This window comes from Gorilla gorilla, chromosome 4, assembly GCF_029281585.2.
Source record: "Gorilla gorilla gorilla isolate KB3781 chromosome 4, NHGRI_mGorGor1-v2.1_pri, whole genome shotgun sequence".
NCBI lineage: Eukaryota > Metazoa > Chordata > Mammalia > Primates > Hominidae > Gorilla > Gorilla gorilla.
Window position 1 is genome coordinate 93,588,249 of NC_073228.2, and position 19,170 is coordinate 93,607,418.

Here is a 19,170-nt window from a genome sequence, read left to right on the forward strand (position 1 = left end):
CATGCATAAAAGTTGACTGAAGAGGTTATGTGGAAGAACTTTTTAGGAATAAAGAAAAATTTGGTTAAAATAATGTATAGAGGTCCTGGTGCAGTGGCTCACGCCTGTAATTCCAGCACTTTGGGAGGCTGATGCCGGTGGATCACCTGAGATCAGGAGTTCAAGACCAGTCTCACCAACATGGTAAAACCCCCGTCTCTACTAAAAATACAAAAATTAGCTATACCTAATTGTGGGCGCCTGTAATCCCAGCTACTTGGGAAGCTGAGGCAGGAGAATCACTTGAACCCAGGAGGCGGAGGTTGCAGTGAGCTGAGATCATGCCATTGCACTCCAGCCTGGGTGACAAGAGTGAAACTGCATCTCAAAATAGTAATAATAATAATAATAATAATAATAATAATAATAATAATATAGAGAGCTAATCACCCCCAAAGTTGCAGTTGTAATGTCAAAATGTCTGACAACTTGAAATCTTGGTCATCAAGGTTTATTGGTTCTACTGAAAACCTTGCCATTAAGCTGATGATATTAGGTCACAGATTTTGAGACAACAGTCTGATATAGACTGAACTGTATCCTGCCAAAATGTATATGTTGAAGTTCTTACCCCCAATATGATTATATTTCCAGTTGGGGCCATTGTAAGGTAACTAGGTGCAGATGAGGTCATAAGGGTTGAGTCCTCATAGTGGATTAGTGCCCTTATAAGAAAAGACATCAGACAACTAACTCTCCTTCTGCCATGAGGGGACGCAGCAAAAAACTGGCCAACTGCAAGCCAAGAAGTGAGGGTTCACCAGAACCTGACTATGCTGTCACCCTGTTCCTGAACCTTCAGCATTCAGAACTGTGAGAAATTAAGTTTCTGTCGTTCAAGCCAGTCAGTCTATGATATTTTGTTATGGCAGACCAAACTGACTAAGACTCAGTCATTGATACTTTTTTTCCCCTAATTTGTGGTATTTATAGTTGTACCTCTTATTATCATCTCATTCAAGATTGTGAAACTTGTGAAAGAATTAAAACAGAATCCTACTCTTCAAAAGGTTTGAATAGAAATAAGTAATAAGTGATTAAAATAGAATTTAGCCTTGTGAACTAATAAAAAAAAGTAATAAAAATCATAAAACAGAGAAAGAAAGGAATGAAGGAGAAAAGAAATAGAGTCCTTTGGAATCATAAAATGTCTTGCAAACGTCATCAAGTAGAATAGATTAGCAACAATACCAATTGAAATGGATTGACCTCTTACTACATTCTAGGCACCTTCACTTTCCAAAGCTTTCTCATTTATCCTCAAATAACCTTCTGAGGAAGGTGAAATACCATTTCTACCCTCATTCTATAAGGTAAAAATAAAGCCCAGGGAGGTAAAATGAAACTTTCCCAATATAACAGTGAAATAGCAATTCCAATGCAAGCCTATGAAAGAGCTAGGACCATACTTTAAAGCATTCATATGCTGCATAAGATTTACCTCAGTAAAAACTATTTTCTCCTTATTTTTTACTTATATATAAAGCTACACTCACATAAAATACTTTTTATTAGCATTTACTTACTAGTTCTCAATCTTAAAATGGAGGCAAACATATATGCAATGTCTAGGACAAGGTTTAAATTTTAAACTTTTAAGAATATGTTCCTGAAATGTTCACCATTTAGCTAAACTCTAGTTACTTTTCTATCTTCACACAAACCCGCAACGAAGATCTAGTATCTTGATCAATCCAACTGAAAAGGAAAAACTTTTATTTCTCAATGTGTCTCTCCTATTTCCTAATTGCAATTAAAAAATTGTCTAAGTTTAGTTGTGACTTTCAAACTTGGATTTTAAAATAGAAAAGGGAACTATAACACTCTTCCTAGTGTTAAGTCTGACAGTTTAAGTGTGTTGTCATTAGTGGAGTAAGTAAACAAACTCTGACTTTATCTAGCCCAGGTTGTTTTACACCTAACTGATTTTATTAATGAGATCTTGTTCAGCCCCTCCAGTGTGTTGGCTAGAAAACTGAGCTGGATGGCCTGTGTTTTATTTAGATCAGCACATTTTGTGTCTATGGGATGGTTAACACACTTCCTTGGGGTTCTGGGTGGTGGAAGCAAGTAAAATTTTACTAGGTGGCCTTAGAGGGAACCCGTGGTTTTATACTACTTCCAGGAGAGGAAGAGCAACAGGGAGCGACTTGATCCTGCTGGAGACATTGTCCAAGGGTCCGTTAACAGGAAAGGATGTCCAGGACAGAGCTGGCCAATTCTGCTAGAGGCCAGCTGACATTCATGTGGTTTATCTAGATCATCCCTATGAATGTCACTGAGGAAACAGTGTTTAACTTCTTAAAATATCTCCTACAAAACTAAAAGGAAATTGCACCAAGTATGGCATCTGGGAGTGAGGTACACAGCTGCCAAAGACAGGAAATCTAAAGTAAAGCTGCCTCCCCCAACCATTAGATTCCTTTAAAAATAATTCAGATTCTATGATAATCTAAATGAATACAGACAGTCAGAGAGATTCTGAATTTCATTGTTTTCTAAGCAGTCTAAGCTAATGTGTCTCAGATTTTCCATTGGTGGTTGGTGTGATGATGCAAATAGAAGGAACAGGTTGGTGATTTGTATTAAAAAAAGACGTAGAACAACTTCCAATTGCTTACAATTTACAGTTGGCCAAGGAGTAAACACAACTTCTAGACTTGCCAGCCTTCTCAAATTGGCCATTTTTATCTCCCTTCCTGCGCTAGTTGCTCAAAGCCATATCCAAAAGTACCCTGACACAAAACCACTGAAGGGTGTGGTCTCTGCTTGTCCTGGGCAATGAACAGGGAAGCTATTTATGTCTAGGGCATCTCTGTTCAGTGACTCATGTTTCGACTGGAAAATTGGCCACAGCTTTCTAGCAGCTCTTTCCTGCCAGCTCTCCTGGCATGCTACCCAATGCTTCCACTGCCCCACCCCCTCTCTCCTTGCCCAGTCTGCTTTTATATTCCTGAAGCCCCCACTTAATAATAGTCATTGTTCCATGTTAACCTTGAGGATCTGGGAGAAAGGACAATGAAGGGCATAGCTGTATGCTGTAATGAGCATTTGGCGCTATAGCAGGTGGAAAAGGCTTTGGGGATCTGGGCAGATTAGGAGGAGAGGGGGCTCTAGCAGATGTTGAAGCAAGATGATGTATTGCTGCTCACTCTGGGATTCAGACAATACCAGTGCAAAAGTAGAACAGGGAAAAGGGGAAAAAATTGATCCCTTCTGAAACAAACTGCGCTAGAAACCAGACACACTTGAAAGTGAGCATTTAAGAGACAAATTTGTTGCCAGGCCCTGGGTTTTCTCCTGCCTTTTCTTTCTCTCTCTCTCTGTCTCTCTCTTTCTCTCTCACTCTCTCTTTTCTGATAGCAGATCAATTGCCAAATTGTCGTTTTAATTAGATTGTTAACTACATCCAGGGCTTGACATATTTCCTATCAGTTTAAGGTTCTTATTAATATGACTTTTTTGCACCAAAAAAAAAAAAATAGCAGTGGATGGATCAAGAATTTCATTTTCATTTTAGCCTTATCTGAGAACCAGGAAGCCATGTTAAGCAAAGGCAAATGCCATTTAAATGATGATTAGTTCACCATTTGAAGAAATATATATTTAAAGCTGTCCTTTTGCACTGAGCTAGGCAATTAAATAACAAAAATGTTGACATTAACAAATGCTTCATTCACTTTATAAAGAATAATACAAATAAACCTTAATCTTAATAGGTTTGTGATATTTTCAGTTCTGATTTTTCATATTTATTGCAATATGTTTTGTAAAATTCTAAAAATAAAGATAGATGAATTACCTACTGTAAGATATGGTTTGCACAATTATTCACATATATGCATTCACACACATGTATATAATACATTCTGGGTGTGGAATGAAAGCCAAAATCCAAGTATTCATCAAATGTAGACAAAAAAAAATCACAATCCTTAAATGTTGATAACACTGAAAACAATTATGGACAAACATATTTCAGAGAATGGTATATATGAAGGTTTGGATTGTCAAAAATTAATCCTAGGAATTTTAGCTTCCCTTTTCCTCAGCACTCAATACATTTACTCTACCACATCAATTTGAATAAAAACAGGAACAAAATCTATTGATATTTCACCCATAAGAAAGACATTAGAAGCTAGAGATTGTAACCTATAACTTTTATCTACTTTGCTACATTGTCTATGACTAGATTTACTTAGAGACCATCTTTATGATAGGAAAAAATGATAGAGCAAATAGAGAAATAGTGATGGAAGAATTTTCCTCTTTCTAGTAACAGTTAATTGACTAGAAAGCCTGTTTGTGCTCATCATATATTATTTAGATTTTATTTAAACAGTAGCAGTTAAGTCGAGTACTACTATTTACATTGTCATAAATCTGATTTGAATAAAGTTTCATAGATTTTGTGTCTGCATTGCCATATCTACAAAGCAGTAAAAGGCACTAGCTGGGTAGGTAGTTATCAAGAATGACAAATATCCTAAAGTTGTTAAATCTCCCATTCTGAGGAGTTGAAGTGGGAAATGGAGAGATTATTCAACTCTATCAACATCTGATACAGTAATTTGACTTACTTAATCATTATGTCTCATCTTCCGTTATTAATTTAAACAATTTTGGAATTTATGTATTCACGAATCAGACTTGTGTGATAGTAAATATGCATTAAAAATAGTATTTTGTGGAATATTTCAGAACTTGTACTTTTTACCATTTGTTCTTAGGCAGGTAGAATCAAGTAGTTCACTAAGGCTTGAATAATAGAGGGTAAACCTCCTAGTTCTAAGATGTCTGATATCTGCTCTGTAAAAAAATAAAATAAAATCACCCAAATTTCACTACAATAAAACAAGAGCCATTTTATTATGCTCAAACAATCCATGGGTCAGAACAAGGCAGAGTGGATATGGCTTATTCTATTATCATGCTCTATGTCTGGAGCATTAATTGAGGAAACTCAAATGATGGAGATTACCAGTGTTGCTGGGGTGTGGAATGAGCTGGAAACTCGTTCATTCACATAAATGTTGCCTGATTGGAATACCTCCAAATCTGAGCTCAGCTTTGACTATCAATGGAGTGCAGCTTGTGACCTCTCCATGTAGTTTGAGCCTTTCAAAAAATGAAGTGTGGCTACCTACAACCAACTGATTTTCAAAAAGTCAACAAAAATATGCAGTGGAAAAAGGACACTCTATTCAGTAAATGGTACTGAAACAATTAAATAGCCATATGCAGAAAAATGAAACTGGACCCCTATCCTTTACCATATATAAAATTAACTCAAGATTAATAAAGACTTATATGCAAGACCTGAAACTATAAAAATCTTATAGGAAAAACTCTTCCAGACTCTGGCATAAGCAAAGATTTTATGACCAAGACCTCAAAAGCAAATGCAACAAAAAGAAAAATAGACAAATGGGACTTAATTAAAGAGCTTCTGCACAGCAAGAAAAATAATAATAATAATAAACAGTGTAAACAAACAACTTACAAAATGGGAAAAAATATTTGCAAACTATGTGTCTGACACAGAACTAACATCCGGAATCCACAAGCAACTCAAAACAACTCAAGAAGAAAAAAACAACCCCATTTAGAAGTGGACAAAGGAAATGGACAGACACTTCTCAGAAGACATACAGGTGGCCAACAAACATGAAAAAATGCCCAATATCACTAATCATCAGAGAAATGAAAATCAAAACCACAATGAGATACCATCACACACCAGTCAGAATGGCTATTATTAAAAAGTTAAAAAGCCACAGATGTCGGTGAGGATGTGTAGGAAAGGGAATGCTTATACACCGTTGGTGGGAATGTAAATTAGTACAACCCTTATAGAAAAAATATGGAGATTTCTTAAATAACTAAAAATTGAACTACCATTCCACCCAGCAATTTCACTACCGTGTATCTACCCAAAGGAAATCATTATATCAAAAAGACACCTGCACTTGTATGTTTATGACAGCAGTATCTGCAATAGCAAAGTCATGGAATCATATACGTGTCCATCAACAAGTGACTGGATGAAGAAAATGTAGTATATAAACCCCATGGAATACTCTGCAGCCATAAAAAGAATAAAATCATGTCTTTTGCAACAACATGATTGAAACTGAAGGCCATTGCCTTAAGTGAAATAACTCAGAAATAGAAAGTCAAATATCACATGTTCTCACCTATAAGTGAGCGCTAAACAGTGGATATACATGGGCATAGAGGGCGGAATAATAGACACTGAGTATTTCAAAAGCGGGGAGTGTGGGAGAGAGGTGAGGGTTGAAAAATTACCTACTGGGTATAATGTTTACTATTTAGGTGATGGGTACACTAGAAGCCCAAGCCTCACCATCATGCAATATATCCATGTGACAAACCTGCACATGTACCTCCTGAATCTATAAAATTAAAATTAAAAATGACATATGAGATCTAAAAGAGAGTAGCTGGAAAGGAAATATCCAGAGGGTGATCTGTCTATGAGACCAAGGAAGAAGCTGCAAGGCTCCTTCTGACCTGGCCTCAAAATTCATATGTCATCCTTCCAGCCTCATTTTATTGATTTCAGGAGAGCCACTAAGGCCAGCACAGGTTCAAGAGAGAGACTCCACAACTTGATCAGGGAGTGGCAAGGTCATATTGCAGAGGAGCCTGTAAGATATGGTATAGGAGTTTCAGCTGTCTTTGGAAAATGCAATGTGCAAGTTGTCTTTCTCACAACATGTATTTATCAGGTTTTTAATTAAATTTTTAAGCCATAATTTATGTAAAAATCTGAGGATAAAAATGTGCATATAAATATAATAAACAAGTCTAAATATCTGTATATTTCTAAAGCACTGGTAGTTGGCTATGGTACTAAAAATGTATTTTCTGAAATCTGATAAATCAGTTTGAATCCCAGTTTTGCCACTCATTAGATGTAGGCATGGATAACTTTCTAAAATCATTGAAGCCTGATTTTTCATTTACAAAATGGAGATGAAAATAATACACACTTCACACAGTTATTAAGATAGAGTGATATATTGCATTTAAACCATACAGCTATCAGGCTATCCAAAAATGTCCGTTGTCTATATGGGTGTAGGCTTTGTCTGTGATGATGAAATAGGAATGCAGATATTTCTACAGATAAATCAATAAAAGTATTGAATTGGTATAATTCATGACAAATGTTCTAAAGTAGTAAAATGCTTTAATACTTAATATTAAAATTGCAATGTCAATTTTTCTGAGATTTATTGAAGCCTTTAGTAGTATGATGAATCTTCAAATCATGTAGTTCTGTGTATACAGACTACATTTATTGTCCCATCCAGAGCTATTAAGTCACTATTCATCCGTTTAATGACTATTGTTTAAGCCAGGCCCTAGTGATACACTGACAATCAAGGCAGTCTTTAAAAAAACAAAAACAACAACAAAACAAAAGCAAAAATCAGAGTTTATAAATTGTGAGAAGAAGAATTAACTCTTCTATATGGGAATGGGTATTAATTCTGTTATATAGGAATGATTAGGAGGGATTAAGTTGAAGGGGCTAACAGATGTAAGAAAACTCATTCACTCATCACTAGATATTTAAGTGAGTGACCATTATAATGCAGACTGTGTGGTAGACAATAGAATATAAAGATGATCAAGGCACAATCCCTACTTTAAAGGAGTTCTCCTATGAGGAAAACTGATGCATTAAAAGATAATTCTGAAGCAAAATTTTAGTCAATAATAACTTAATTGTACATTTTTAAATAATTTAAAGAGTGTAATTGGATTGTTTGTAAATCAAAGGATAAATCCCTGAGGGGATGGATACCTCATACCTCCATGATGTGTTAATTTCACACTGCATTCCTGTATGAAAACATCTCATGTACTCCATAAATATATATATCTACTAGGTACCCACAAAAATTATAAAGAAATAAATAAGTAAAAATAGTAGTGTGCCCCAGTCAGGTTATGTGGTGAAGGCTTCCTGTAAGAGGTGATGCGGAAATTTGGTATCCAGCACAATTATGAGGTAATTTGATGAAATCAAGTAGGAGAGAGGAGTGGGGGGAAAAGGTCATAAAACTTTCTTTCTTTGAAGGTTTCCTCTGAAATTGTGCTACTTGTCTGCATAAACATGATAGAGTATGTGGTGGACATTTTGCCCAGATCATGAAGTTTTACCCAGGTCATCTTCCAGAGAAGTACTCTTGTCCAGATACTGGGTATGCTATTGACAGGTAACCTTTAGCCATCAGCCCCTTCTAGAAATTGCCTCAGCTAGGCAGAGTCACCATCCAAGGTCAGTCATGGAAAGCCAACATCCATGACTGATGAGGGCTTGTGTATAAAGACTTGGCCATTTTTGCCCGCATGAGGGAACACTGAAGGGCCATTTCAGCTCCAGAGCTCCCATTGAGAAGGCTGACCTTGGGTCTGTGATGCAGTTCAACTTCTCTCTGCTTCTTTCTTTCCCTTTCACAGCTATTGATCTCAAGAGTTTTCCTTAATAAATATCCTCCACCTCTGCCTTTGATTCTGCTTCCTGGGAAACCCAACCTATGACAGTATGTTAAATAGAATAAATTTCAAGAAATTTAATTGTAAATTTTTCTTTGTCTACTGGATCCCTATAATATGAGCATTTCCCTCGCTTTGTGTTTTTAATAGACTACTCAAATATTAGTCACATCAGTCTTCATTGTAAAAATAATTACTCAAATTTGGTTGAAAAATATTACTTAGAAAGCACAGCAGTAAGCTGAGTTTTAGTCATGAATCTCTCATCTATTTATCGTTTGATCATATTTTTGGATAGCTGCTTGCCAAAGCTAAAAATTTTAATCAGAGCCATTTTTGAGTAGGAAAAGCAGAAAGGATGCCTTTGAAAGCAATAATTCTTTTTTTGTTCTTTTTACTCTTATACAATTTAAAAATAGTCAACTGGATTTTTAAATTTTAAATTGATAAATAAAATTGCATTTGATCCCTGCCAAGTTGACTCATATATTTTATGGATGAAATTAGATTAATTAAGATACTATAAATTCCATGAAGTTATTTATTTTACTCTTCAGTTGAATAGCAAATATTAACTTCGGTTACACAATGAACATGAGAGAGAATTATCTTGAGAGATTTTACAATATTTATTATGATAATTTGTTTTGTTGCATTTACATAATATTTTAAAATACTTTAAAATACAGCCCAATCCTTCCATGCATACTCACAATTAGGGCTTGTTTCTTGATGCCGGTATGTAATCATTTGTCCCTTATACTCCGATAAAAATACAGTGGAAGAAGCACAGCTCTTTGGCTTTGCTATGTTTCTTTTGGTTGCTATTGAGGTGGCCCTCATTTTTCCTTCCTTCTTTGCATTAGTCTTTTCTAAAATAATCACAGAGTCCATGTGAAGGACAATAACAACAATAATAATAGCTAATATTTGCTGAATTCACACTATAGGCTTATCAGGGCTCTAATTCCTTCACATGTATCAATTTATTTAAGTCTCATAATAAAACTTTGGCGTTATTATTTTCCCCGTTTTAAAGATAATAGATAACCCTTATCTAGAATGAGGGAGAACTGCTATAAAACGTTGTACATCATGATTACTTCTATTTTGGGGATTATGTATAACTTCTAGCTGTTAATCAAATGAGAAGCAAAGCTTGTGCGTCTGTTAGGAGAGGTAGAAAAAAAACAGAAAATTAATGTAAATGTTTCAACCTCTTCTGAATATGACGTAAGGAATTTATAAAGGAAGAAACTGAATCACAAAGTGGCAGATGTTTTCCTGAGATCTCTTTAATATGAAGAATAGTATAGTTAAGCATGGTTATGTGTGTTTATGTTTTTGTGCTGGGGGAATGCTTAAAAATGGAGAAGGAATTCATCAAATTGTCCAAGTAGCTGCCCATGGGTACTGGAGAATGGAGTAGGTTCTCATTTATCTAATTTTCACACTTTCCAATTTTCTATAAAGAACACATATTGTGTATTTGAAATATTGAATTTGAAAGAATGTTAAATGCCAAAACCCTACTTCCATAAATATTTATCTGATATTTGATGTTATTTCCCTCCTATATGTAAAATTTTACATAGTTAAGTTTATGAATTATATTTGCTTTCAAAACTCATTTTTCAATTAAACATTATTTATTTATTTATCTATTATCTATATTGTGACAAACAACTATTGTCCTGATTCCTCACATCCAAAGAGTAACTCCCTTCTCTCACCCTATAGGATTATAGGACTGTGTATGTCCTACACACACATTGTATGTCCTATACACACAGTGATGAGGAGTGACAAAATGAAGACTCCAGAATCCTCTTTATCAGATCCTGAATGTGGTAGGAAGTGTTAGGCCTCTAATGCATTTATATACTTTCATAGTTATTCATATTTTAATTGGGAAGTTAATATTACTAGTATTGTTAATGTATAATTTAAAGTCTCATTATAATGCAATTTTCTCATGCCTTTTTTTTTAGCACTTTCTGAAGTGAAGTCCACTATGTGCTAGGCACACAGAGAATAGAGCATGAAACAAAAGCAACATGACCCTGCCCTCACCAAGACTGTAGGGAGTGATGGAGCATACAACTTTGTTTCAGAATGCAATTCAGATCTTTCCTTTCGCTTGGCTTCTTAAAACTTCTTTTGAGGATGGTAAAATTTCGTGTTATATTAAATTTCATGCTGTAACTGATACTCTGGGATGATGTTGGCCAATAACTAGCAAGACTTGAAACAATCAACTAGTTTAGGCATTGCTTAGCACACTCCAGCTGACTTCACAAGTCAAACCATGTGAAGAAAGGTTTTCAGATAACACAGATGGAGGTGATGATCTTTCTCATTTTGTGGAAAATATTAATTTCTCATTTTTTATTCACTGACAATTAGTAAAATTCCTTACTCTACCTAATATGTAGACTTCTGAACTATGTAAGTAAAACTTTATAGTAACTGAAAAGTTTGGGTATTGTATTTTCTTGGAGAAAATGTTAGCTTCCCTCTGTTACTTTTAAATGTTAAACTTTTAATGAATTTCATCAATGTACAATAATGGGCATAATGATCCACTCTGAAATATTTACTGTCATTTTGAATTTATTCTTGAGTCATCACAAACATGTGTACATCTCTTATACTTTCATGGATGTTATTGGTGAGATGATCTCTTGTTGTCAACACCTTGAGGATAGGGACTTATTCAGGCTCGCCTCTAGCAAGTGCTAAGTGCCTGGGAACACATAATAAATATTTCATGATAGGAAGATGTTAGAATAAGAGGAAAAACCAGATTGTTACCCAAATAAATAATATTTATTATATTCTTATTTGTATATCATTGTAACTGTAAAAAAAAGTTGCCTAGGGATTTATTTGTTTTATTTGTACAAGTACTTGTTTTTTGTATGTAAGAGTGCCAAATATAAAACCGCATAACATTTAGAAATTACGGAAATGTGTATATATTTATATAGAGACAAGAAAAATAAAATTTTCATTCTATCATATAGAAATAACTACATTTGATGTTATTTCCCTCCTATATGTAAACTTTTACATAGTTAAGTTTATACAATATATTTGCTTTCAAAACTCATTTTTCAATTAAACATTATATCCATTAGAATGTTCATGACATCCTTTATTTATGCCTTAAAATTTTTTTAAATACGGTAATGTATATGTCTACAACCATTTCCATTATCTCAAATGTGGGGCTATTATTAATAATAGTAATTGCAGTCATTTCCAGAGAGAGTTTGTTCTGTGTTAGACATTGTGTACTTTTTACAACTAATTTGTTAGGCTAGTTACTACATTTAATTTCAAGTGAAAGAGTTTAACAGAAGTTAAACAGGCCAGGCGCGGTGGCTCACACCTGCAATCCCAGCACTTTGCGAGGTCGAGGTGGGCGGATCACTTGAGGTCAGGAGTTTGAGACCAGCCTGGCCAACATGGTGAAAACCCATCTCTACTGTTAACACAAAAATTAGCAGGGCATGGTTGCATGCACCTGTAATCCCAGCTACTTGGGAGGCTGAGGCCGGAGAATCGCTTAAGCCCAGAGGTGAAGGTTGCAGTGAGCCAAGATTGCGCCAGTGCAGTCCAACCTCGGCAACAGGGCAAAGACCGTCTGCCCCTGCAAAAAAAAAAAAAAAAAAGGAAAAAAAAAAGTTAAACGTGTTTCATAGTGGAGTCAGAATTTGAACACAGGCTTTACCTCATTCTCAATATCAGTCTATTAACCACTTTGCTGTTTTTGCTCCATATTACATATATCATGATATGTAAAATATTTGCTCCATATTACATATATCATGATATGTTGATAAAAATCTTTGTGGTATAGGCTTTGCACACATTTTCGATTATATCCTGAGATATATTGTCAGAAATAGAATTACACATTCAAAGGGTGAACCCTTATTTGAGGCTCTTAATACATTTGTTCAAATTATTTTCAAAGTGTGTTCATCAAATTCACATTGCTATCCCAGTGTAGTGGATATTAGTATTGTTTATTTTCACTGTATTTGATATTTGTTAATTAGATAGGACAAAATGTATTTTATGGATTTAACTTTCATATTTTTAAAAAAATTTAGACATATCAAATATCTTTAATTTATAAATTAGCTATTTGTATTGTTTCTTGTTTGACTATTTCGTTATACCGCTTAGTTTGTTTTTTGCTCAGGTACTAGTGTTAATCCTACTGACCTTTAAACTCTTGATATATTTAGGAAGTTACCTTTTGTTGATATGTTTATTAACAAACTTTTATATACCCATTCCTAGATGTCAAGTACAGTTCAGGCCACCTTATATTTACTCCTCATAATTACCCTTGCAGGTAGGTACTATCATTATCCCCATTTTTACAGGTGAGGAAACGAAAGCACAGACAGAGTATATAACTTTCATCAAGTCACAGAGCTAGTAAGTACGGAAGTCAAACACTGCCAGGCTGGCTTGATCAATCGTGACTAAGTATGTCTTGCAAATATTTCCCAAACTTTACACTTTCTGTTCTATTTGGTTTATTATTACATGTATTACAAACTAGGTTTCATATAATCAAATCCATTGATTTTAAAATACTTTCTTTTAGGTATACAGATTATTTCTCAAGGCCAGGTGTGGTGGCTCATGCCTGTAATCCCAGCACTTTGGGAGGCCAAGGCGGGTGGATCACAAGGTCAGGAGATAGAGATCATCCTAGCCAACATGGTGAAATGTCGTCTCTACTAAAAATACAAAAATTAACTGGGAATGGTGGCATGTGCCTGTAGTCCCAGCTACTCAGGAGGCTGAGGCAGGAGAATTGCTTGAACCCGGGAGGCGGAGGTTGTGGTGAGCCGAGATCACACCACTGCACCCCAGCCTGGGCGACAAAGTGAGACTCTGTCTCAAAAAAAAACCAAAAAAACCAAAAAACTACTTCTTTATATGGGAAGGTAAGCAAACAACTACACAAAGACATTTTGTCAGGTATGGTTTATGTCATTATTGTTTAGAATAGCAAAACAATCAGAAGCAACTTAAATGTCCATCCACTGAGGTGTGATTAAATATATCATGATACATTCATACACAGATCTTATGCAGTCACAAGGATGAGAAAGCTGAATATATATTTCTATTGACACAATTTAGTCACTGCATATTGATAAAAAGGAATGCTTTTGAAATAGAAGCTCACCTATGTTTTAAAAACATATGTGTTGTAAATACATGTTTACCTCAATCTATTAATATATGAGTAGAAGTTCATGCTTGGCTGCTTATCTCTTTTTGAAAACATTTTTAACTGAGAATGGATTACTGGTGAAAAAATACTTTTTCCAAAAAATTTAAGGGCTGAATTCTAGCCCTAACTTTCACTAATGCACATGGCTCTTTGATTAAAATCAAGAAACACTCTTATTTTTTTAAGAAAAGGCTTTCTTTACTAAGAGATCAAATAAATATTCACTTTCTGGCTGATAGTTTTTCTGAAATACATATGATTGCTATTTTAAAAATATCTTTTTGTGTCTCTTGAGATATCTCTTAATGCACTCTAGGTGTCAAATATGAGCAATCTGTTTGTAGGAGAGAATGGCTCCTTGCTCCAATAGGTAGACCTCTCTAAGAATCCTCCTAACACACTATTGTTAACTTATAAATATGCTCAGGCACATAATAGGTACTTAGTAAATATATGTTGACTCTTGAATGAAGAGCTGATTGGAGTAATGAAAACAGCCTGTGTTAGTACCCTCACCGAAGTTTAGACTTAATCCCCATATAGATAATTTCAGAAATACATTCTTAGGGCCAGGCTTGGTGACTCACACCTGTAATCCCAGCACTTTGGGAGGCCGAGGTGGGTGGATCACGAGGTCAGGAGTCCAAGACCATCCTGGCTAACACAGTGAAATCCCGTCTGTACTAAAAATATGAAAAATTAGCCAGGTGTGGTGGCGGGTGCCTGTAGTCCCAGACACTCGGGAGGCTGAGGCAGGAGAATCACTTGAACTTGGGAAGCGGAGGTTGCAGTGAGCGGAGATCGTGCCATTGCACTCCAGCCCGGGCGATAGTGAGAGACTCCGTCTCAAAATAAAAAATTAAATATATATATATATATATATATATATATATATATATATAATTGGAATAATTTCAAAACATGTACATACATGCACCAAAATGTAAGCTTGATGGTAAAGATATTTATTGATTAGTCACTGCTGTATCATTAGGACCGAGATCACTGTCTGACAAGAGATACTCAATAAATATTGTTTAAAAAAGTAAATTAATAGTTTACATGCTATATAAAATAACCCACTTATGTAAAATAAACCATTTTTTCTGATTACTAGAAAGTAAGGTTAGTTTTATTATAATTATCTCACAGGTTACTAAACTAAAACTGATAGAATTTAAGTAACTTGCCCAAGCTTTTACAGTTGAGAAATGCTAGATCTGGGATCTAAAGCTCCTGGGATCTAAGTGTGATCTTAGAGTTCATGTAAGCAAGCTGTACATCCTTTCTTTACATACCACTCTGGGGCTGTGAGGAAAAAGAGACTATAATAAATATTTTGCACTGTTTTATTGCTACTCAAATATCCTTTCATTCATTCATTTAGCAAATCTTCATGGAATGCTTACCATGTGTCTTTTTTAGAAACTGAGATTGGATTACAATGGTTGAAAAAAAAATAGGTGAAGTTCCCCATTCTAATGGGGAAGGAAAGAAACAACAAATGTGCCAACTAGGGACTAAAAAAGGTAATTTAAAAATCTGATGATTGTTCTGAGGAACCTTTAAATGGGTTGATCCAGGATGGCTCCTCTAAGAAGGGAAAATTCTCCACTGGAAGATCTGGGGCAGACTGTTAGAGGCAGGACCAAATAGCAAGGGCAATAAACCCAGTGTGTTTGAGTATTTTGAAATGGCTGGTGTGCCTGGAACATAGTGAACCGGGGGAAGTGGGAGCCAGATGGCAAGTCCTTCAAAGTCATTTTTATTTATTTGCAATACTTAAAGCTTCCAGAGAATGGGTGTTTGATTTGGGCATTTTAAGCTGATTTAAGCCTACTGAGCAACAATTAAAAATCATTTAACCTCTCTACCCAAACATTTGAGTTATTTCAATTTTCAATGATGCTTTAAAATATGAAGAGGAAAAATAGAGATAGTGTAAGTTAACATTATGAACCCTGTGAAAGATGAATTCAAAATAAATCACTAGGGATGTTAGACTGGCTAAAGAAAAGGTTGCTTAATACTGGCATTGGCTTTCAAGAGAAATCATGGAATCTCCCCTCTGGAGATAGTTTAAAATAGGATTAGATATATTCACTCAGTGCAGCCTTGCCTGAAAGCTCCATTGACCTCCCAAGGTCTTGCCAGTCCTGTGATTCTGTGATAAATTTAGACTCTTTCATTGGACATAAACAACCCAGGGTTCACCATGCCAGCTGCAACCTGGAATAATTGGAAGGAACTGATTTTGGAGTAGTATACCTCCTAGAGTTGAGACAAGATGCAATTAACAGATCCCCAAACCTCTCCTATTTCATGCTGTACTGAGTACTCTGCTGGTTCTCAGCCAATAATGGCTGGTATCAATGATACAAGCAAAGTCAAATGGTCTGATCCATGATTAAATAGTAGATGTCTTTATTAGCTGCTGACCTTGCTTTGAACAGTATGGCTTCAAGAATTGTGTGCCTATTAGCTGATTCTTTAATCCCTGAAAATAGAAACCAGATGAATCCAATAATGCATTTTTATTTGGCCTCTTTTCCACCATTCTCAAGACGAAATAACTCAAGTTCCTATGCCATGAGCCTTAACCTCATTAAGCAACTCAGCTCAGCAGTTCAGATACTTAATCTGCAATATTTACCCATTGCATTTTCTCATTTAACAATCACTGCTAATGAATAAAACACAATGTTTCACGATCAAAAAAAAAAAAACAATCACTGCTTTGAAGAAAAATTCAAGTAAATATATATATATATATTTCTTTTTTGTTTTTTCCTGACATTCTCATTTAGAGGCAAATAGGCATAGCGACTAGAGCACAACTCTGGAGTGAGACAGACCTGGGGTTAAAGCTGTCTCCTTGTGACCTAGAATGTAATTATTAACTTGAAGAAGTTTCCAATCTCTGAGGCTTACTTTATTTATCTATGTGTTAGGGATAATCTTATTACCCATCTCATGGACTTGATATTAGGATTAAATTAGCTAATATATAATAACATACTTCTCTCTCTTCATCTTCTACATTCTTCTTTACCCATCTCTGATGATTATGTTTTCTTGCTTACTGTTTTTTCTTTCACTTCCCACCTTCACCCTCTGCTAACACACACACACACAAATACACACAAATCCAGATGTGAGTCCATGACAACAGGGACCCTCTGACAGTGCCTACAAAGAGTTACACATAAATATCCCTTGACATACATTTGTGGGGTAAAGGAAAGCATCAAACATTTTGCACACTGGTACCTGGTATATGATGAGCATTCTATGAAAGGTTAACTGATTTTTTTTTCTTAGAAATAACAGATTCAGCTATATCTATCAGTTTATTTTGTCATCTGAAGCAGCCTGCTGTCAAGAGGAAAGTGAGAGGAACATGCACAGTGGACAGAACTTGGTTCTGGCTTTGTAACAATAACGTTACTGTATTTTATTTATTTTTTGAGACAGAGTCAGTCGGTCGCTCAGGATGGAGTGACATCATGGCTTACTGCAGCCTCAACCTCCTGGGCTCAAGTCATCCTCCCATCTCAACCCTATGAGTATCTGAGACTACAAGCATGCACCACCATGCCTGGCTAATTAAAAAAAAAATTATTTGTAGATAGGGGGTTTCCTTTGATTGCCCAGGCTGTTCTTGAACTCCTTGAACTTCTCTTGCCTCAGACTCCCAGAGTACTGGCATTAAAGGCATGAGCCACCATGCTCAGCCACAATAATGTAATTTTGGACAAGCCATTGCATCTCTTTGGTTTCCTTCCATATGTGAGATTTCATATTCTTATTACTATTGCAACTGATTTTTATGCAACTGCATATTATAATCCTTAGTAAAAGGGGTATAAGAGACGAAAGAAAACATGTAGTTATGCTATTAAATGCTCTCAGAACCATCCCCTCACATTCTGAGTATCCTCAGTTAACTTCATTGTAGAATGAGGAAATCAGGAAACAGAGAGATTGAAGAATGCATAAGTACATGAAACATTCGCAGTGAGTATTTTCACTACTTTCCTATTTACCTAGTCACAATCCACAAAACACAAAAGAGGAGAACCCTCAAGCTTGGATCAGCAGGGAGAACTGAGCAGCTTTGTGTTCGTTCTTGGATATATTTGTCTTTCTTGCAAGCCAAAATACCTCCATGTTTGTGTTCTAGAGCAAATGTTTCTTTAGTCTCTTTCATAGAGTTCCCTTTTCTTCTTTATTTACTTTACTTATTCATCATGTCCATAATGTACATTCAGACCTCAAGTATTGGCTAGGACAAGGCTGGGGAGGAAAGCAATTCGTGGCATGAAGTTCACATTTTTGAAAGGAGGATCATAGGACCCTGGAGTTTTAGACGTTAACACAGCTCCTTTCCATTTTAAATTGTAAATATTTATGCAAATTCAAGATGAAAGAATACATGCTAGTTTGTCTTTAAACAAGTAAATATCTGAAAAGCTTAAGAAGGTGGGATGGACGCTCATGAAAGGGAAAGGAAAAAGGCAAAAGGGCGGAAGAAAAAGACGAGAAAATGAAAGACAGAAAGAATGTGTAAAACAGGAAGAATGTGAAAGACAGAATGAAAAGATTTCTCAAACTCAAAATGGCAAGCAATACGATCAACAGGTAGAACTAATAACTAGAAAAACTGCTTTAAGGGCAAAGTTTTTAATACTTTTTATTTATTTATTTTTATTTATTTATTTTTGAGATGGAATCTCACTCTGTCACCAGACTAGAGTGCAGTGGCATGATCTCAGCTCACTGCAACCTCCGACTCACTGGTTCAAGTGATTCTTCTGCCTCAGCCTCCCAAGTAGCTGGGATTACAGGCATGTGTCACCATGCCCAGCTAATTTTTGTATTTTTAATAGAGAAGGGGTTTCACCAGGTTGGCCAGGATAGTCTTGATCTCCTGACCTCGTGATCTGCCTACCTCAGCCTTCCAAAGTGCTGGGATTACAGGTGTGAGCCACCACGACTGGCCCGAGTTTTTAATAATTTTTTGAAACTTTTTTTTTTCAGAATTTAGAACTTGGATGGTGATTTGATTGGGGAGATGTTTTGAAAAGGGAAGAAAAATGAATAGTAGAAATGTCTAAAGATGCTGATTAAGAGGAACAACAAAGCCAGATGGCATAAATGGCATCTTTAGGAATTTTGTGGCATAAGAAGCTATGCTAAAAAGTTCCCCTCTGTCCTGAATGTGGTGCAGTCACACACTGAGCATGCTCTGTGTCCTTAGTTAGCCACATGAACTCACTTAATGTGCTCGACCTTAAAACCTCTACCTTTGTCTTAGCGATTTAGACTGT

At 35.6% G+C, this 19,170-nt stretch overlaps 1 long non-coding RNA gene across 9 annotated transcripts in view; it reads left to right on the top strand.

The window, feature by feature from the left end:
• Positions 1–19,170, top strand: part of LOC134758564 (uncharacterized) — a 281,470-nt gene that overhangs the window by 169,046 nt on the left and 93,254 nt on the right. Inside the window, exon 3 of one of the 9 annotated variants that reach the window (XR_010133894.1) lies at positions 10,566–13,547. The exons of 7 other annotated variants lie outside the window; for them this stretch is intronic. This is a non-coding gene — a long non-coding RNA (uncharacterized lncRNA). The remainder of the gene's footprint in view (positions 1–10,565; positions 13,548–19,170) is intronic. One more of the 9 variants, XR_010133900.1, reaches the window with a different exon arrangement.